This window comes from Oncorhynchus gorbuscha, linkage group LG22, assembly GCF_021184085.1.
Source record: "Oncorhynchus gorbuscha isolate QuinsamMale2020 ecotype Even-year linkage group LG22, OgorEven_v1.0, whole genome shotgun sequence".
NCBI lineage: Eukaryota > Metazoa > Chordata > Actinopteri > Salmoniformes > Salmonidae > Oncorhynchus > Oncorhynchus gorbuscha.
The window spans coordinates 51722036-51740756 of NC_060194.1; the positions used below are offsets into that span (position 1 = coordinate 51722036).

At 49.9% G+C, this 18721-nt stretch overlaps 1 protein-coding gene across 3 annotated transcripts in view; it reads left to right on the forward strand.

Moving 5' to 3' along the window:
* The window catches only part of LOC124009371 (chemokine XC receptor 1-like), a 39484-nt gene that overhangs the window by 858 nt on the left and 19905 nt on the right, over window positions 1-18721 (forward strand). The window contains exons 2-4 of one of the 3 annotated variants that reach the window (XR_006834286.1): window positions 83-142; window positions 10477-10584; window positions 10807-11114. The gene's annotated coding sequence lies outside the window, so the exon portion shown is untranslated. Of the gene's footprint in view, window positions 1-82; window positions 143-10476; window positions 10762-10806; window positions 11115-18721 lie in introns of those variants that run through there. The other 2 variants (XR_006834287.1, XM_046321144.1) reach the window with 2 other exon arrangements.

The following is an 18721-nucleotide window of genomic DNA, read 5'->3' on the forward strand; positions in this document are numbered from 1 at the left end:
CCCATGTAGCTAAACTGTATGTTCTTGTGATTATTATTTCTTGTTATAGCCTATCTGTGTTTTTATTCTGTTTTTAAAATAGGGCTGTCCTGGTGTGTGAAAGAGGAACAAGAGGAGGTACCGTGTCACCTAGAAGAACACAGTAAGTCTGATTGGGTGATAATAGAGAGATATTTATGGTGTATATATGGCACTGAAGCCGGTGTCGGCATGCTTCAGTTCGGCTGGCGACTCGCATGGTCCCTAAAACGACCAAAAAAATAAGGGGGAAAAGCAGCAATTATTACCCAGGAACAGTAGAGGGCGGTGAGCTGGTAATATCCATCTACGGCCAAACAAGGAAGCGACAACAACCAAACAAGGAAGAAACGTACTGGAGAATATAAACAAAGATTTTTATAACTGAACGAAGATAGGCTACAGCCTGTTGTTTCCAAAGGGAACAAATGAGTCATTGTGGGCAGAACAGGGAAGGAGGTGGGCAGAGCCAGAGAGATCCTATTGGCGTGTTCTGGCATTCATCTGCATATTTCCGTTAGGGAACGCCTACTCTGGTGTGTGCTATAACTTCATTCTCTTTTGCACTCCTCCTAAGCAACGCTATTTTTAAAAACCTTTTCAGAAGGTAAAGTCTACTAAACGTAGTCCACTCTGTTCATAACATATTCTAGTTTTGGGAACAGAAAACTGTGTTGACATCAAATGTTTAAATTGATGAGAAAATGTGCAGAATGTAGGCCAAAATCCATCTCGGTCGTCTTCTCCCACGGCTGGCCAGTGAGCAGGCAGATGCTTGACATTTATACATCTGGTGAAATATCTGTCTCAGTGTTCTATATGTGATATAATAGTGTACACAGAGAGACACTTAACGGGATCTACTAGATTTGATATACTTAGCAACTCGCATAAAAGGGATCTACTATCAATCAATAAATCAAATGTATTTATAAAGCCCTTCTTACATCAGCTGGTGTCACAAAGTGCATTATATAAACCCAGCCTAAAAACCCAAACAGCAAGCAATGCAGGTTGTCGAAGCACGGTGGCTAGGGAAACTCAGGGCATTACCAGAGCGTGTACTCAGGACATTACCAGAGCGTGTACTCAGGGCATTACCAGAGCGTGTACTCAGGACATTACCAGAGCGTGTACTCAGGGCATTACCAGAGCGTGTACTCAGGGCATTACCAGAGCGTGTACTCAGGGCATTACCAGAGCGTGTACTCAGGGCATTACCAGAGCGTGTACTCAGGGCATTACCAGAGCGTGTACTCAGGGCATTACCAGAGCGTGTACTCAGGGCATTACCAGAGCGCGTACTCAGGGCATTACCAGAGCGCGTACTCAGGGCATTACCAGAGCGCGTACTCAGGGCATTACCAGAGCGCGTACTCAGGGCATTACCAGAGCGCGTACTCAGGGCATTACCAGAGCGCGTACTCAGGGCATTACCAGAGCGCGTACTCAGGGCATTACCAGAGCGCGTACTCAGGGCATTACCAGAGCGCGTACTCAGGGCATTACCAGAGCGCGTACTCAGGGCATTACCAGAGCGCGTACTCAGGACATTACCAGAGCGTGTACTCAGGACATTACCAGAGCGTGTACTCAGGGCATTACCAGAGCGTGTACTCAGGGCATTACCAGAGCGTGTACTCAGGGCATTACCAGAGCGTGTACTCAGGGCATTACCAGAGCGTGTACTCAGGGCATTACCAGAGCGTGTACTCAGGACATTACCAGAGAGTGTACTCAGGACATTACCAGAGCGTGTACTCAGGGCATTACCAGAGCGTGTACTCAGGGCATTACCAGAGCGTGTACTCAGGACATTACCAGAGCGTGTACTCAGGACATTACCAGAGCGTGTACTCAGGGCATTACCAGAGCGTGTACTCGAGGACCAACTGTCAAGTGTCGCTGACATTTTTTGTTGTTGTTGTATTTTTCACCCCTTTTGTTGCCCTTTTTCATGGTTTCCAATTGGTAGTTAGTCTTGTCTCATCGCTGCAACTCCCGCACGGACTCGGGAGAGGTGAAGGTCGAGAGCCGTGCGTCCTCTGAAACACAACCAACCCTCACAGCTTCTTGACACAATGCCCATCCAACCCGGAAGCCAGCCGCATCAATGTGTCAGAGGAAACACCGTACACCTGGCGACCGTGTCACTGACATTTTCAACCAAGTCTGTAATCCCTACATGTTTCAAGCAGACCACCGTAGTCCCTGTGCCCAAGGAAGCGAAGGTAACCTGCCTAAATGACTACCGCCCCGTGGCACTCACGTCGGTAGCCATGAAGTGCTTTGAAAGGCTGGTCATGGCTCACATCAACAGCATCCTCCCGGACACCCTAGACCCTCTCCAATTCACATAGCGCCCCAACAGATCCATAGATGACACAATCTCAATCGCACTCCACACTGCCCTTTCCCACCTGGACAAAAGGAACACCTATGTGAGAATGCTGTTCATTGACTACAGCTCAGCGTTCAACACCATAGTGCCCTCAAAGCTCATCACTAAGCTAAGGACTCTAGGACTAAACACCTCCCTCTGCAGCTGGATCCTGGACCTCCTAATGGGCTACTCTCCCAGGTGGTGAGAGTAGGCAACAATTAGTCTGCCACACTGATCCTCAACATAGGGGCCCCTCAGGGGTACGTGCTCAGTCCCCTCCTGTACTCCCTGTTCACCCACGACTGCGTGGCCAAGCACGACTCCAACGCCATCATTAAGTTTTCTGACGACACAACAGTGGTAGGCCTGGTCACCGACAATAATGAGACGTCCTATAGGGAGGAGGTCAGAGACCTGGCAGTGTGATGTCCACATCACCAACTAACTATCATGGTCCAAGCACACCAAGACAGTTGTGAAGAGGGTACGACAAAGCCTATTCCCCCTCAGGAAACTAAAAAGATTTGGCATGGGTCCCCAGATCCTCAACAAGTTCTACAGATACACCATTGAGAGCATCCTGACCGGTTGCATCACCGCCTGTTATGGCAACTGCTCAGCATCTGACCGTACGGCGCTACAGAGGGTAGTGCGTATGGCCCAGTACATCACTGGGGCCAAGCTTGATAACATCCAGGACCTATATACTTGGCAGTGTCAGAGAAAGGCCCATAAAATTGTCAGAGACTCCAGTCACCCAAGTCCTAGTCTGTTCTCTCTGCTACCGCACGGCAAGCGGTACCGGAGCATCAAGTCTAGGACCAAAAGGCTCCTTAACAGCTTCTACCCCCCAAGCCATAAGACTGCAGAGCAACTAATCAAATGGCCACCAGACTATTTACATTGACACCCCCCCCCCCATTTGTACACTGCTGCTACTTGCTGTTTATTATCTATGCATAGTCACTTCACCCCCACCTTCATGTACAAGTTACCTCTAACCTGTACCCCCGCACACTGACTTGGTACTGGTGCCCCCTGTATATAGCCTCCACATTGACTCTGTACCGGTACCCCCTGTATATAGCCTCCACATTGACTCTGTACCGGTACCCCCTGTATATAGCCTCCACACTGACTCTGTACCGGTACCCCCTGTATATAGTCTCCACACTGACTCTGTACCGGTACCCCCTGTATATAGTTTCCACACTGACTCTGTACCGGTACACCCCGTATATAGTCTCCACACTGACTCTGTACCGGTACCCCCTGTATATAGTTTCCACACTGACTCTGTACCGGTACACCCCGTATATAGCCTCCACATTGACTCTATACCGGTACCCCTGTATATAGTCTCCACATTGACTCTGTACCGGTACCCCTGTATATAGCCTCCACATTGACTCTGTACCGCTACACCCTGTATATAGCCTCCACATTGACTCTGTACCGGTACCTCCTGTATATAGCCTCCACATTGACTCTGTACCGGTACACCCTGTATATAGCCTCCACATTGACTCTGTACCGGTACCCCTGTATATAGCCTCCACATTGACTCTGTACCAGAACCCCTGTATATAGCCTCCACATTGGCTCTGTACCGTAATACCCTGTATATATAGCCTCCACATTGACTCTGTACCGGTACCCCCTGTATATAGCCTCCACATTGGCTCTGTACCGTAATACCCTGTATATAGCCTCCACATTGACTCTGTACCAGAACCCCTGTATATAGCCTCCACATTGACTCTGTACCGTAATACCCTGTATATAGCCTCCACATGGACTCTGTACCGATACCCCTGTATATAGCCTCCACATTGACTCTGTACCGTAATACCCTGTATATAGCCTCCACATTGACTCTGTACCAGAACCCCCTGTATATTGCCTCATTACTGTTATTCTTATTGTGTTACTTTTTGTAATTTTTAAATGTAATTTATTTGGTAAATATTTTTTTAACCCTTCTTGAACTGCACTGTTGGTTAAGGGCTTGTAAGTAAGCATTTCACTGTAAAGTTTGTGGCGAAATCTGCACGGGGCCTTCACTGTGCACTGCCACTTTAAGAGCGCAGTACGGAAGGAGGAAATAAAGACAGCTCTTTCAGCTCTTTTGGAGGGGCTCTTGGGGTGGCGCGACAGTTTGATTGTGTGTGCTATGCTGCAGAAGTTTGGTTTATTTTCAGCATGTGTAGTTTATAAAGTATTTAATTCAATCATCGGTGTGACCGCTCTAGGTCGAGGTTGTTATCGTTTGGGACCGCGCTGGTTATGGATCGCATGGGTTAGTAGCAACATTGTTGCGAAGCTTTGACATACAAACCAACAAACCATCGGACGGTCAGACAGTACACCGGCACGCCTGAAGACCACAGCTAAGATCTCTCTTGTTCTCTTTCTCTTTTTCTCTTCCCTCTATCGTTCCAGTGCTTTACCCTGCAACAGACCCTCTATCGTTCCAGGGCTTTACCCTGCAACAGACCCTCTATCGTTCCAGGGCTTTACCCTGCAACAGACCCTCTATCGTTCCAGGGCTTTACCCTGCAACAGACCCTCTATCGTTCCAGGGCTTTACCCTGCAACAGACCCTTTATCGTTCCAGGGCTTTACCCTGCAACAGACCCTCTATCGTTCCAGGGCTTTACCCTGCAACAGACCCTCTATCGTTCCAGGGCTTTACCCTGCAACAGACCCTCTATCGTTCCAGGGCTTTACCCTGCAACAGACCTCTATCGTTCCAGGGCTTTACCCTGCAACAGACCTCTATCGTTCCAGGGCTTTACCCTGCAACAGACCCTCTATCGTTCCAGGGCTTTACCCTGCAACAGACCCTCTATCGTTCCAGGGCTTTACCCTGCAACAGACCCTCTATCGTTCCAGGGCTTTACCCTGCAACAGACCCTCTATCGTTCCAGGGCTTTACCCTGCAACAGACCCTCTATCGTTCCAGTGCTTTACCCTGCAACAGACCCTCTATCGTTCCAGGGCTTTACCCTGCAACAGACCCTCTATTTTTCCAAAGCACTTCCCATTGAAGTTCATTTAGAGCTGGACTATTATTTCCCTGCCAGAAGATTTTTGATGGACATTTTAGTTAAAAGGGAGGTTGCTTGCAAGTTGTGTATTGTTATGTGAACTGTATTGAGGTGAGGTGTACTAATGACATGTGGCCGAGAAGACTGTGGACATTTTTAAGGCCTTTGTTGTGTCGATGAACACCCCCCACATTCATACCCTCTGCACTCATCCACTAGAACATAATACAGATTATTGCAAATCCTTTGACTGGGTTCGTTCTTGTATGAAGTTGCTGTTGAATTGCTCTGCCATTATTAGTATTAGTATTATTGTATGAGGTATTCTGTGTAGGGTTACCCCTGTGCTGCTGAGGTATTCTGGGTGGGGTTACCCCTGTGCTGCTGAGGTATTCTGGGTGGGGTTACCCCTGTGCTGCTGAGGTATTCTGGGTGGGGTTACCCTGTGCTGCTGAGGTATTCTGGGTGGGCTGCTGAGGTACCCCTGTGCTGCTGAGGTATTCTGGGTGGGGTTACCCCTGTGCTGCTGAGGTATTCTGGGTGGGGTTACCCCTGTGCTGCTGAGGTATTCTGGGTGGGGTTACCCCTGTGCTGCTGAGGTATTCTGGGTGGGGTTACCCTGTGCTGCTGAGGTATTCTGGGTGGGGTTACCCCTGTGCTGCTGAGGTATTCTGGGTGGGGTTACCCCTGTGCTGCTGAGGTATTCTGGGTGGGGTTACCCCTGTGCTGCTGAGGTATTCTGGGTGGGGTTACCCCTGTGCTGCTGAGGTATTCTGGGTGGGGTTACCCCTGTGCTGCTGAGGTATTCTGGGTGGGGTTACCCTGTGCTGCTGAGGTATTCTGGGTGGGGTTACCCCTGTGCTGTGGGTTTTATATGGTGTGTATTCTCTTTTCTCTCCACTGGCTATCTGGTAAACAGGCTACACTCTAGGCAGTGGTTAGAGTGTAGAGGCGGCAGGGTAGCCTAGTGGTTAGAGTGTAGAGGGGGCAGGGTGGCCTAGTGGTTAGAGCGGTGGACTAGTAACATCTGTCGTTCTGCCCCTGAACAGGCAGTTAACCCGCTGTTCTGTCATTGAAAATAAGAATTTGTTCGTAACTGACTTGCCTAGTTAAATAAAGGTAAAATAAAAAATAATAATGGTGGATGTAGGGGCCTAATGGTGGATGTAGGGGCCTAATGGTGGATGTAGGGGCATAATGGTGGATGTAAGGGCATAATGGGTCATAATGGCGGATGTAGGGCCATAATGGCGGATGTAGGGGCATAATGGGGCATAATGGTGGATGTAGGGGCATAATGGGGCATAATGGTGGATGTAGGGGCATAATGGTGGATGTAGGGGCATAATGGGGCATAATGGTGGATGTAGGGGCATAATGGTGGATGTAGGGGCATAATGGGGCATAATGGTGGATGTAGGGGCATAATGGTGGATGTAGGGGCATAATGGGGCATAATGGTGGATGTAGGGGCATAATGGTGGATGTAGGGGCATAATGGGGCATGTAGGGGTATAATGGGGCATAATGGTGGATGTAGGGGCATAATGGGGCATAATGGTGGATGTAGGGGCATAATGGTGGATGTAGGGGCATAATGGGGCATAATGGTGGATGTAGGCGGTGGCCCGTTCCTGTAGGTTCATGCTCTACAACATCCGCAGAGTACGACCCTGCCTCACACAGGAAGCGGCGCAGGTCCTAATCCAGGCACTTGTCATCTCCCGTCTGGATTACTGCAACTCGCTGTTGGCTGGGCTCCCTGCCTGTGCCATTAAACCCCTACAACTCATCCAGAACGCCGCAGCCCGTCTAGTGTTCAACCTTCCCAAGTTCTCTTACGTCACCCCGCTCCTCCGCTCTCTCCACTGGCTTCCAGTTGAAGCTCGCATCCGCTACAAGACCATGGTGCTTGCCTACGGAGCTGTGAGGGGAACGGCACCTCAGTACCTCCAGGCTCTGATCAGGCCCTACACCCAAATAAGGGCAATGCGTTCATCCACCTCTGGCCTGCTCGCCTCCCTACCACTGAGGAAGTACAGTTCCCGCTCAGCCCAGTCAAAACTGTTCGCTGCTCTGGCTCCCCAATGGTGGAACAAACTCCCTCACGACGCCAGGACAGCGGAGTCAATCACCACCTTCCGGAGACACCTGAAACCCCACCTCTTTAAGGAATACCTAGGATAGGATAAAGTAATCCTTCTCACCCCCCCTTAAAATATGTAGATGCACTATTGTAAAGTGGCTGTTCCACTGGATGTCATAAGGTGAATGCACCAATTTGTAAGTCGCTCTGGATAAGAGCGTCTGCTAAATGACTTAAATGTAATGTAATGTAAATGTAGGGGCATAATGGTGGATGTAGGGGCATAATGGTGGATGTAGGGGCATAATGGTGGATGTAGGGGCATAATGGTGGATGTAGGGGCATAATGGTGGATGTAGGGGCATAATGTGGCATAATCGGGGGATGTAGGGGCATAATGGTGGATGTAGGGGTATAATGGGGCATACTGGTGGATGTAGGGGCATAATGGTGGATGTAGGGGCATAATGGTGGATGTAGGGGTATAATGGTGGATGTAGGGGCATAATGGTGGATGTAGGGGTATAATGGGGCATAATGGTGGATGTAGGGGCATAATGGGGCATAATGGTGGATGTAGGGGCATAATGGTGGATGTAGGGGCATAATGGGCATAATGGTGGATGTAGGGGCATAATGGTGGATGTAGGGGCATAATGGTGGATGTAGGGGCATAATGGTGGATGTAGGGGCATAATGGGGCATAATGGTGGATGTAGGGGCATAATGGTGGATGTAGGGGCATAATGGGGCATGTAGGGGTATAATGGGGCATAATGGTGGATGTAGGGGCATAATGGGGCATAATGGTGGATGTAGGGGCATAATGGTGGATGTAGGGGCATAATGTGGCATAATCGGGGATGTAGGGGCATAATGGTGGATGTAGGGGTATAATGGGGCATACTGGTGGATGTAGGGGCATAATGGTGGATGTAGGGGCATAATGGTGGATGTAGGGGCATAATGGTGGATGTAGGGGCATAATGGTGGATGTAGGGGTATAATGGGGCATAATGGTGGATGTAGGGGCATAATGGGGCATAATGGTGGATGTAGGGGCATAATGGTGGATGTAGGGGCATAATGGGGCATAATGGTGGATGTAGGGGCATAATGGTGGATGTAGGGGCATAATGGTGGATGTAGGGGCATAATGGTGGATGTAGGGGCATAATGGTGGATGTAGGGGCATAATGGTGGATGTAGGGGCATAATGTAGCATAATCGGGGATGTAGGGGCATAATGGTGGATGTAGGGGCATAATGGTGGATGTAGGGGCATAATGGTAGATGTAGGGGCCTAATGGTGGATGTAGGGGCCTAATGGTGGATGTAGGGGCATAACGGTGGATGTAGGGGCATAATGGTGGATGTAGGGGGCATAATGGTGGATGTAGGGGCATAATGGTGGATGTAGGGGCATAATGGGGCATAATGGTGGATGTAGGGGCATAATGGTGGATGTAGGGGCATAATGGTGGATGTAGGGGCATAATGGGGCATAATGGTTGATGTAGGGGCATAATGGTGGATGTAGGGGCATAATGGTGGGTGTAGGGGCATAATGGGGCATAATGGTGGATGTAGGGGCATAATGGTGGATGTAGGGGCATAATGGTGGATGTAGGGGCATAATGGTGGATGTAGGGGCATAATGGTGGATGTAGGGGCATAATGTGGCATAATTGGGGATGTAGGGGGCATAATGGTGGATGTAGGGGCATAATGGTGGATGTATGGGCCTAATGGTGGATGTATGGGGTAAAATGGTGGATGTAGGGGCATAATGGTGGATGTAGGGGCATAATGGTGGATGTAGGGGCCTAATGGTGGATGTAGGGGCCTAATGGTGGATGTAGGGGCCTAATGGTGGATGTAGGGGCCTAATGGTGGATGTAGGGGCCTAATGGTGGATGTGCGGGGGCCTAATGGTGGATGTAGGGGCATAATGGGGCATAATGGTGGATGTAGGGGCATAATGGTGTATGTAGGGGCATAATGGTAGATGTAGGGGACTCTGTACTAAAATGTAGAGTTTTAATCTTGTTAATAAATTGAAACCTGATTTTTGTGGAATAATGGTGGATGTAGGGGCCTAATGGTGGATGTAGGGGCATAACGGTGGATGTAGGGGGCATAATGGTGGATGTAGGGACAACAGCATAATGGTGGATGTAGGGGCATAATGGTGGATGTAGGGGCATAATGGGGCATAATGGTGGATGAGAGGGGCATAATGGTGGATGTAGGGGCATAATGGTGGATGTAGGGGCATAATGGGGCATAATGGTTGATGTAGGGGCATAATGGTGGATGTAGGGGCATAATGGTGGGTGTAGGGGCATAATGGGGCATAATGGTGGATGTAGGGGCATAATGGTGGATGTAGGGGCATAATGGTGGATGTAGGGGCATAATGGTGGATGTAGGGGCATAATGGTGGATGTAGGGGCATAATGGTGGATGTAGGGGCATAATGGTGGATGTAGGGGCATAATGTGGCATACATTGGGGATGTAGGGGCATAATGGTGGATGTAGGGGGCATAATGGTGGATGTAGGGGCCTAATGGTGGATGTAGGGGCATAATGGTGGATGTAGGGGCATAATGGTGGATGTAGGGGCCTAATGGTGGATGTAGGGGGCCTAATGGTGGATGTAGGGGCCTAATGGTGGATGTAGGGGCCTAATGGTGGATGTAGGGCCTAATGGTGGATTAGGAGGGGGCCTAATGGTGGATGTAGGGGCCTAATGGTGGATGTAGGGGCATAATGGGGCATAATGGTGGATGTAGGGGCATAATGGTGTATGTAGGGGCATAATGGTGGATGTAGGGGCATAATGGTGTATGTAGGGGTATAATTGGGCATAATGGTGGATGTAGGGGCATAATGGTGGAGTGATTCAGGAGTTATATTGGGTCCAAACTGCTGCAGAAGACCCTTTACCACCGCCAGCTGTCCTGCCATGTACCACAATTCCTTGCGTTTTCCTGGGAGATGCCGCTTTCCCTCCACATGAGAACCTCGTGCGCCCGGATCCAGGTGTGTTCAATCTAATTTCCCTTCATGTAATTCATCTCTATGAGAAATGACATTTTATTAAGGCTTTTCGAATATGGTTTCTAGAAAATGGTATGTTTTTTTTAAATGTTAAAAAATAAAATAATAATAATTCACATGTATCAGACAGGGTAGGGGTATAATTATATATGTATGTATCTGCCATATATATATATATATATATATATATCCTCTCATTCACAGGTGTCTCAATAAATCTGGGCGTACCTTGAACCTTCACCACTCTCGTTCTCGCAGGCAGAGAATGCATTCAGCATTATGGCTTCGATGAGGATTCTTGGTCGTCCAATCGAGTGTACCCTTGAAAAGGCTGAGGATGTGTGACCCTCCACAACTACCTTTCTTCCTTAGATGAAGCTCATCAGCCAAACAGAAATTACCAAAAATATGTGGACACCTGCTGGTCCAACATCTCATTCCAAAATCATGGACATTAACATTAATATGGAGTTGTCCCCCTCCCTTTGCTAATATAACAGCCTCCACTCTTCTGGGAAGGCTTTCCACTAGATGTTGGAACATTGCTGCTATAACAGCCTCCACTCTTCTGGGAAGGCTTTCCACTAGATGTTGGAACATTGCTGCGGGGATTTGCTTCTATTCAGCCACAAGCATTAGTGAGGTCGGACACTGATGTTGGGCGATTAGGCCTGGCTTGCAGTCAGCATTCCAATTCATCACATTTGCTGACAACCCGCCAACCCCCCCCCCCCCAGGACATTGCCATGGCAAGAAGCCAGGGTTAGCAGAGGACAACGCAACCCAAAGCCAGCCAATCAGAACAGGCCTTTGTTTTGCCTGCTCACACACACCCCTTGATGGACGCACTGTGAACGAAAGTACTCTGTACTAAAATGTAGAGTTTTAATCTTGTTAATAAATTGAAACCTGATTTTTGTGGGCCGTCTCTGTGTAATTTAGATTGAACCATCAGTAGAAAACCTGTCAGGTCTGTGGCTCTTCTCTACGTTGTCAGAATGTCCAAATGCATTGAAACGCCTTCTATTGAGATGAAATGACAACAGAACACACTTTTTCAGCCCACTAATAAACCTTTATTCTTCTGAAAGTACTAAAGTGTCTGCTGAGAACAGACATGTAAACAAGTGTTTATATGGGAGAAAAATGTGTCAGACTGGAGTTACAAATATTAGGTTTGGCGAGAGTTCATCCATTAAATCAGCTATAGGACCCAGTGGAATGGAGGAGGAGAGGGGACATTAGGAGGAGGAGAGGGGACATTAGGAGGAGGAGAGGGGACATTAGGAGGAGGAGAGGGGACATTAGGAGGAGGAGAGGGGACATTAGGAGGAGGAGAGGGGACATTAGGAGGAGGAGAGGGGACATTAGGAGGAGGAGAACAGGGACATTAGGAGGAGGGGAGAGGGGACATTAGGAGGAGGAGAGGGGACATTAGGAGGAGGAGGGGACATTAGGAGGAGGAGAGGGGACATTAGGAGGAGAGGAGAGGGGACATTAGGAGGAGGAGAGGGGGGACATTAGGAGGAGGAGAGGGGACATTAGGAGGAGAGGGGACATTAGGAGGAGGAGAGGGGACATTAGGAGGAGGAGAGGGGACATTAGGAGGAGGAGAGGGGGACATTAGGAGGAGGAGAGGGGACATGAGGAGGAGAGGGGGACATTAGGAGGAGGAGAGGGGACATTAGGAGGAGGAGGGGGACATTAGGAGGAGGAGAGGGGACATTAGGAGGAGAGGGGACATTAGGAGGAGGAGAGGGGACATTAGGAGGAGGAGAGGGGACATTAGGAGGAGGAGGGGGACATTAGGAGGAGGAGAGGGGACATTAGGAGGAGGAGAGGGGACATTAGGAGGAGGAGAGGGGACATTAGGAGGAGGGGACATTAGGAGTGGGGACATTAGGAGGAGGAGAGGGGACATTGGAGAACAGTGTACAGGAGGAGAGGGGACATTAGGAGGAGGAGAGGGGACATTAGGAGGAGGAGAGGGACATTAGGAGGAGGAGAGGGGACATTAGGAGGAGGGGACATTAGGAGGTCTGGGACATTAGGAGGAGGAGAGGGGACATTAGGAGGAGGAGGGTGGACATTAGGAGGAGGAGGAGAGGGGACATTAGGAGGAGGAGAGGGGACATTAGGAGGAGGAGGGGACATTAGTGGAGGAGGAGAGGGGACATTAGGAGGAGGAGAGGGGACATTAGGAGGAGGAGGAGGAGGGGGACATTAGGAGGATGGGAGAGGGGACATTAGGAGGAGAGGGGACATTAGGAGGAGGAGAGGGGACATTAGGAGGAGGAGAGGGGACATTAGGAGGAGGAGAGGGGGACATTGAGGAGGAGAGGGGACATGAGGAGGAGAGGGGGGACATTAGGAGGAGGAGAGGGGACATTAGGAGGAGGAGGGGGACATTAGTGTCTGGGAGGAGGAGAGGGGACATTAGGAGGAGAGGGGACATTGGGAGGAGAGGGGACATTAGGAGGAGGAGAGGGGACATTAGGAGGAGGAGGGGGACATTAGGAGGAGGAGAGGGGACATTAGGAGGAGGAGGAGAGGGACATTAGGAGGAGGAGAGGGGACATTAGGAGGAGAACAGAGAGGGGACATTAGGAGAGGGGAGGAGGAGAGAGGGACATTAGGAGGAGGAGGGGGACATTAGGAGGATGGGAGAGGGGACATTAGGAGGAGGAGAGGAGACATGAGGAGGAGGAGAGGGGACATTAGGAGGAGGAGAGGGACATTAGGAGGAGGAGAGGGGACATTAGGAGGAGGAGTGGGGGACATTAGGAGGAGGAGAGGGGGGACATTAGGAGGAGGAGAGGGGACATTACATGGAGGAGGAGAGGGGACATTAGGAGTGTCTGGAGAACAGTGTACATGGAGGAGGAGGGGGGACATTAGGAGTGTCTGGAGAACAGTGTACATGAGGAGGAGGAGAGGGGACATTAGGAGTGTCTGGAGAACAGTGTACATGAGGAGGAGGAGAGGGGACATTAGGAGTGTCTGGAGAACAGTGTACATGAGGAGGAGGAGGGGGGACATTAGGAGTGGAGGAGGAGGAGAGGAGAGGGGGACATTAGGAGTGTCTGGAGAACAGTGTACATGAGGAGGAGGAGGAGGAGAGGGGACATTAGGAGTAGGAGTGTCTGGAGAACAGTGTACATGAGGAGGAGGAGAGGGGACATTAGGAGTGTCTGGAGAACAGTGTACATGAGGAGGAGGAGAGGAGGGGACATTAGGAGTGTCTGGAGAACAGTGTACATGAGGAGGAGGAGAGGGGACATTAGGAGTGTCTGGAGAACAGTGTACATGAGGAGGAGGAGAGGGGACATTAGGAGTGTCTGGAGAACAGTGTACATGGAGAGGAGGGAGGAGAGGGGGACATTAGGGGGGAGTGTCTGGAGAACAGTGTACATGAGGAGGAGAGGGGGACATTAGGAGTGTCTGGAGAACAGTGTACATGAGGAGGAGGAGAGGGGACATTAGGAGTGTCTGGAGAACAGTGTACATGAGGAGGAGAGAGGGGGACATTAGGAGTGTCTGGAGAACAGTGTACATGAGGAGGAGAGGGGGACATTAGGAGTGTCTGGAGAACAGTGTACATGAGGAGGAGGAGGAGGGGACATTAGGAGTGTCTGGAGAACAGTGTACATGATGAGGAGAGTGAGGAGGGGGACATTAGGAGTGTCTGGAGAACAGTGTACATGATGAGGAGAGGAGAGGGGACATTAGGAGTGTCTGGAGAACAGTGTACATGGAGGAGGAGAGGGGGGACATTAGGAGTGTCTGGAGAACAGTGTACATGATGAGGAGAGGGGGACATTAGGAGTGTCTGGAGAAGAGTGTACATGAGGAGGAGGAGAGGGGGACATTAGGAGTGTCTGGAGAAGAGTGTACATACATGGAGGAGGAGAGGGGGACATTAGGAGTGTCTGGAGAAGAGTGTACATGGAGGAGGAGAGGGGGACATTAGGAGTGTCTGGAGAAGAGTGTACATGAGGAGGAGGAGAGGGGACATTAGGAGTGTCTGGAGAACAGTGTACATGAGGAGGAGGAGAGGGGACATTAGGAGTGTCTGGAGAACAGTGTACATGATGAGGAGAGGAGAGGGGGACATTAGGAGTGTCTGGAGAAGAGTGTACATGGAGGAGGAGAGGGGGACATTAGGAGTGTCTGGAGAAGAGTGTACATGGAGGAGGAGAGAGGGGGACATTAGGAGTGTCTGGAGAAGAGTGTACATGGAGGAGGAGAGGGGGGACATTAGGAGTGTCTGGAGAAGAGTGTACATGGAGGAGGAGAGGGGGGACATTAGGAGTGTCTGGAGAAGAGTGTACATGAGGAGGAGGAGAGGGGACATTAGGAGTGTCTGGAGAACAGTGTACATGAGGAGGAGGAGAGGGGACATTAGGAGTGTCTGGAGAACAGTGTACATGAGGAGGAGGAGAGGGGACATTAGGAGTGTCTGGAGAACAGTGTACATGATGAGGAGAGGAGGGGGGACATTAGGAGTGTCTGGAGAACAGTGTACATGATGAGGAGAGGAGAGGGGACATTAGGAGTGTCTGGAGAACAGTGTACATGATGAGGAGGAGAGGGGGGACATTAGGAGTGTCTGGAGAACAGTGTACATGGAGGAGGAGAGGGGGGGGGACATTAGGAGTGTCTGGAGAACAGTGTACATGATGAGGAGAGGAGAGGGGACATTAGGAGTGTCTGGAGAACAGTGTACATGATGAGGAGAGGAGAGGGGACATTAGGAGTGTCTGGAGAACAGTGTACATGGAGAGGGGACATTAGGAGTGTCTGGAGAAGAGTGTACATGATGAGGAGAGGAGGGGGACATTAGGAGTGTCTGGAGAAGAGTGTACATGATGAGGAGAGGAGGGGGACATTAGGAGTGTCTGGAGAAGAGTGTACATGATGAGGAGAGGAGGGGGACATTAGGAGTGTCTGGAGAACAGTGTACATGATGAGGAGAGGAGAGGGGACATTAGGAGTGTCTGGAGAACAGTGTACATGATGAGGAGAGGAGGGGGGACATTAGGAGTGTCTGGAGAACAGTGTACATGATGAGGAGAGGAGAGGGGACATTAGGAGTGTCTGGAGAACAGTGTACATGGAGGAGGAGAGGGGGGACATTAGGAGTGTCTGGAGAACAGTGTACATGGAGGAGGAGAGGAGAGGGGACATTAGGAGTGTCTGGAGAACAGTGTACATGATGAGGAGAGGACATTAGGGTGGGAGTGTACATTAGGAGGGGGACATTAGGAGTGTCTGGAGAACAGTGTACATGGAGAGGAGAGGAGAGGGGGGACATTAGGAGTGTCTGGAGAAGAGTGTACATGATGAGGAGGAGAGGAGAGGGGGGACATTAGGAGTGTCTGGAGAACAGTGTACATGGAGAGGGGACATTAGGAGTGTGGAGAACAGTGTACATGGAGAGGAGGAGAGGAGAGGGGGACATTAGGAGTGTCTGGAGAACAGTGTACATGATGAGGAGGAGAGGAGAGGGGGACATTAGGAGTGTCTGGAGAACAGTGTACATGGAGAGGGGACATTAGGAGTGTGTGGAGAACAGTGTACATGGAGAGGAGGAGAGGAGAGGGGGGACATTAGGAGTGTCTGGAGAAGAGTGTACATGATGAGGAGGAGGAGGAGGTGGAGAGGGGACATTAGGAGTGCCTGGAGAACAGTGTACATGGAGAGGAGGAGAGGGGACATTAGGAGTGTCTGGAGAAGAGTGTACATGATGAGGAGGAGAGGAGAGGGGGACATTAGGAGTGTCTGGAGAACAGTGTACATGGAGAGGGGACATTAGGAGTGTCTGGAGAACAGTGTACATGGAGAGGAGGAGAGGAGAGGGGGGACATTAGGAGTGTCTGGAGAAGAGTGTACATGATGAGGAGGAGGTGGAGAGGGGACATTAGGAGTGCCTGGAGAACAGTGTACATGGAGAGGAGGAGAGGGGACATTAGGAGTGTCTGGAGAACAGTGTACATGGAGAGGAGAGGAGAGGGGACATTAGGAGTGTCTGGAGAAGAGTGTACATGATGAGGAGGAGGAGGAGAGGGGGGACATTAGGAGTGTCTGGAGAACAGTGTACATGATGAGGAGGAGAGGAGAGGGGGGACATTAGGAGTGTCTGGAGAACAGTGTACATGGAGGAGAGGAGAGGGGACATTAGGAGTGTCTGGAGAACCGTGTACATGGAGAGGGGACATTAGGAGTGTCTGGAGAACAGTGTACATGGAGGGGAGAGGGGGACATTAGGAGTGTCTGGAGAACAGTGTACATGATGAGGAGAGGAGGGGGGACATTAGGAGTGTCTGGAGAACAGTGTACATGATGAGGAGAGGAGAGGGGGACATTAGGAGTGTCTGGAGAAGAGTGTACATGATGAGGAGGAGAGGAGAGGGGGGACATTAGGAGTGTCTGACCAGCTCTAGGAAGAATCTTGGTGGTTCCAAACTTCTTCCATTTAAGGATGATGGAGGCCACTGTGTTCTTGGGGACCTTCAATGCTGCAGACATTTTTCGGTACCCTTCCCCAGATCTGTGCCTCGACACAATCCTGTCTCGGTGCTCTACGGACAATTAATTTGACCTCATGACTTGGTTTCTGCTCTGACATGCACTGTCAACTGTGGGACTTTATATTGACATGTCTGCTTTTCGAAATCATGTCCAATCAATTGAATTTACCACAGGTGAAGGCAAACGTAACTGAACTAAATTACTTCTGTCATCATGAAGTGCTTTGAGAGACTAGTCAAGGATCATATCACCTCCACCCTACCTGACACCCTAGACCCACTCCAATTTGTTTACCACCCCAATAGATCCACAGACGATGCAATCGCCACCACACTGCACACTGCCCTACCCCATCTGGACAAGAGGAATACCTATGTAAGAATGCTGTTCTTTGACTACAGCTCAGCATTTAACACCATAGTACCCTCCATGCTCATCATTAAGCTGGAGGCCCTGGGGCTCAACCCCACCCTGTGCAACTGGGTCCTGGACTTCCTGACGGGCCGCCCCCAGGTGGGGAGCTCCACCCCGCTGATCCTCAACACTGGGGCCCCACAAGGGTGCGTGCTCAGCCCCCTCCTGCACCTCTCCTCCTCTTGTACTCCCAGGCCTGGAGGCACACACTTTCTAGTAGGCTTAAATTTAAAATTTGGCAAATAGGAGAGGCAATATTGTCCCCTACCTTTCTAACGTGATCTCTCTAACGTGACCTCTCTAACGTGACCTCTCCAACGTGACCTCTCTAATGTGACCTCTCTAGCGTGACCTCTCTAACGTGACCTCTCTAACGTGACCTCTCCAACGTGACCTCTCTAACGTGATCTCTCTAAAGTGACCTCTCTAACGTGACCTCTCCAACGTGACCTCTCCAGCATGACCTCTCTAACGTGACCTCTCTAACGTGACCTCTCTAGCGTGACCTCTCTAACGTGACCTCTCTAACGTGACCTCTCTAACGTGACCTCTCTAACGTGACCTCTCTAACGTGACCTCTCTAGCGTGACCTCTCTAGCGTGATCTCTCTAGCGTGACCTCTCTAAATTCAGAGCATTAATCCATTTCCAGAGCGGCCTGGTTGTCAGTACATACAACGATCAAAGAGTCTCCACACAGACAAAGATATGCCTTTGTATGGTACTGTGTGAGGAAGCAGTCTATGATGTGGGGGAAATGGGTCAAAGAAAGGTTCCTACTCTGGGAGACCTGAACAAGAATAAGGTATTTTTGTATAAAGTGTGTGATAGTGATATATGCTAATTAATATCTTTGTCTCCACTAGGTGGTGCCATTATGTCAAAAAGGCAACAATGTTGTAGAAGATGTGTTTTCATTACCTCTGTACAATCAGCCTTTGTATGTTAATCATGTGCACCTGTAGCAGAGGGACAAAGTGACGTAAGAAGTAGAGGATGATAAACCGGACACTGTCCAAAGTATTTTATCGAGGACATTTACTGATATTGATCTGAAGTCTGTTAATTACAGGACAAATAACGTTCAGAAATAGTAGGATTTTAAAGGGTGAAATAACAAGAAAGTAACTGGTGCTTATTAATTTGGTAAACATATTGTTCAAGTGATCATTATT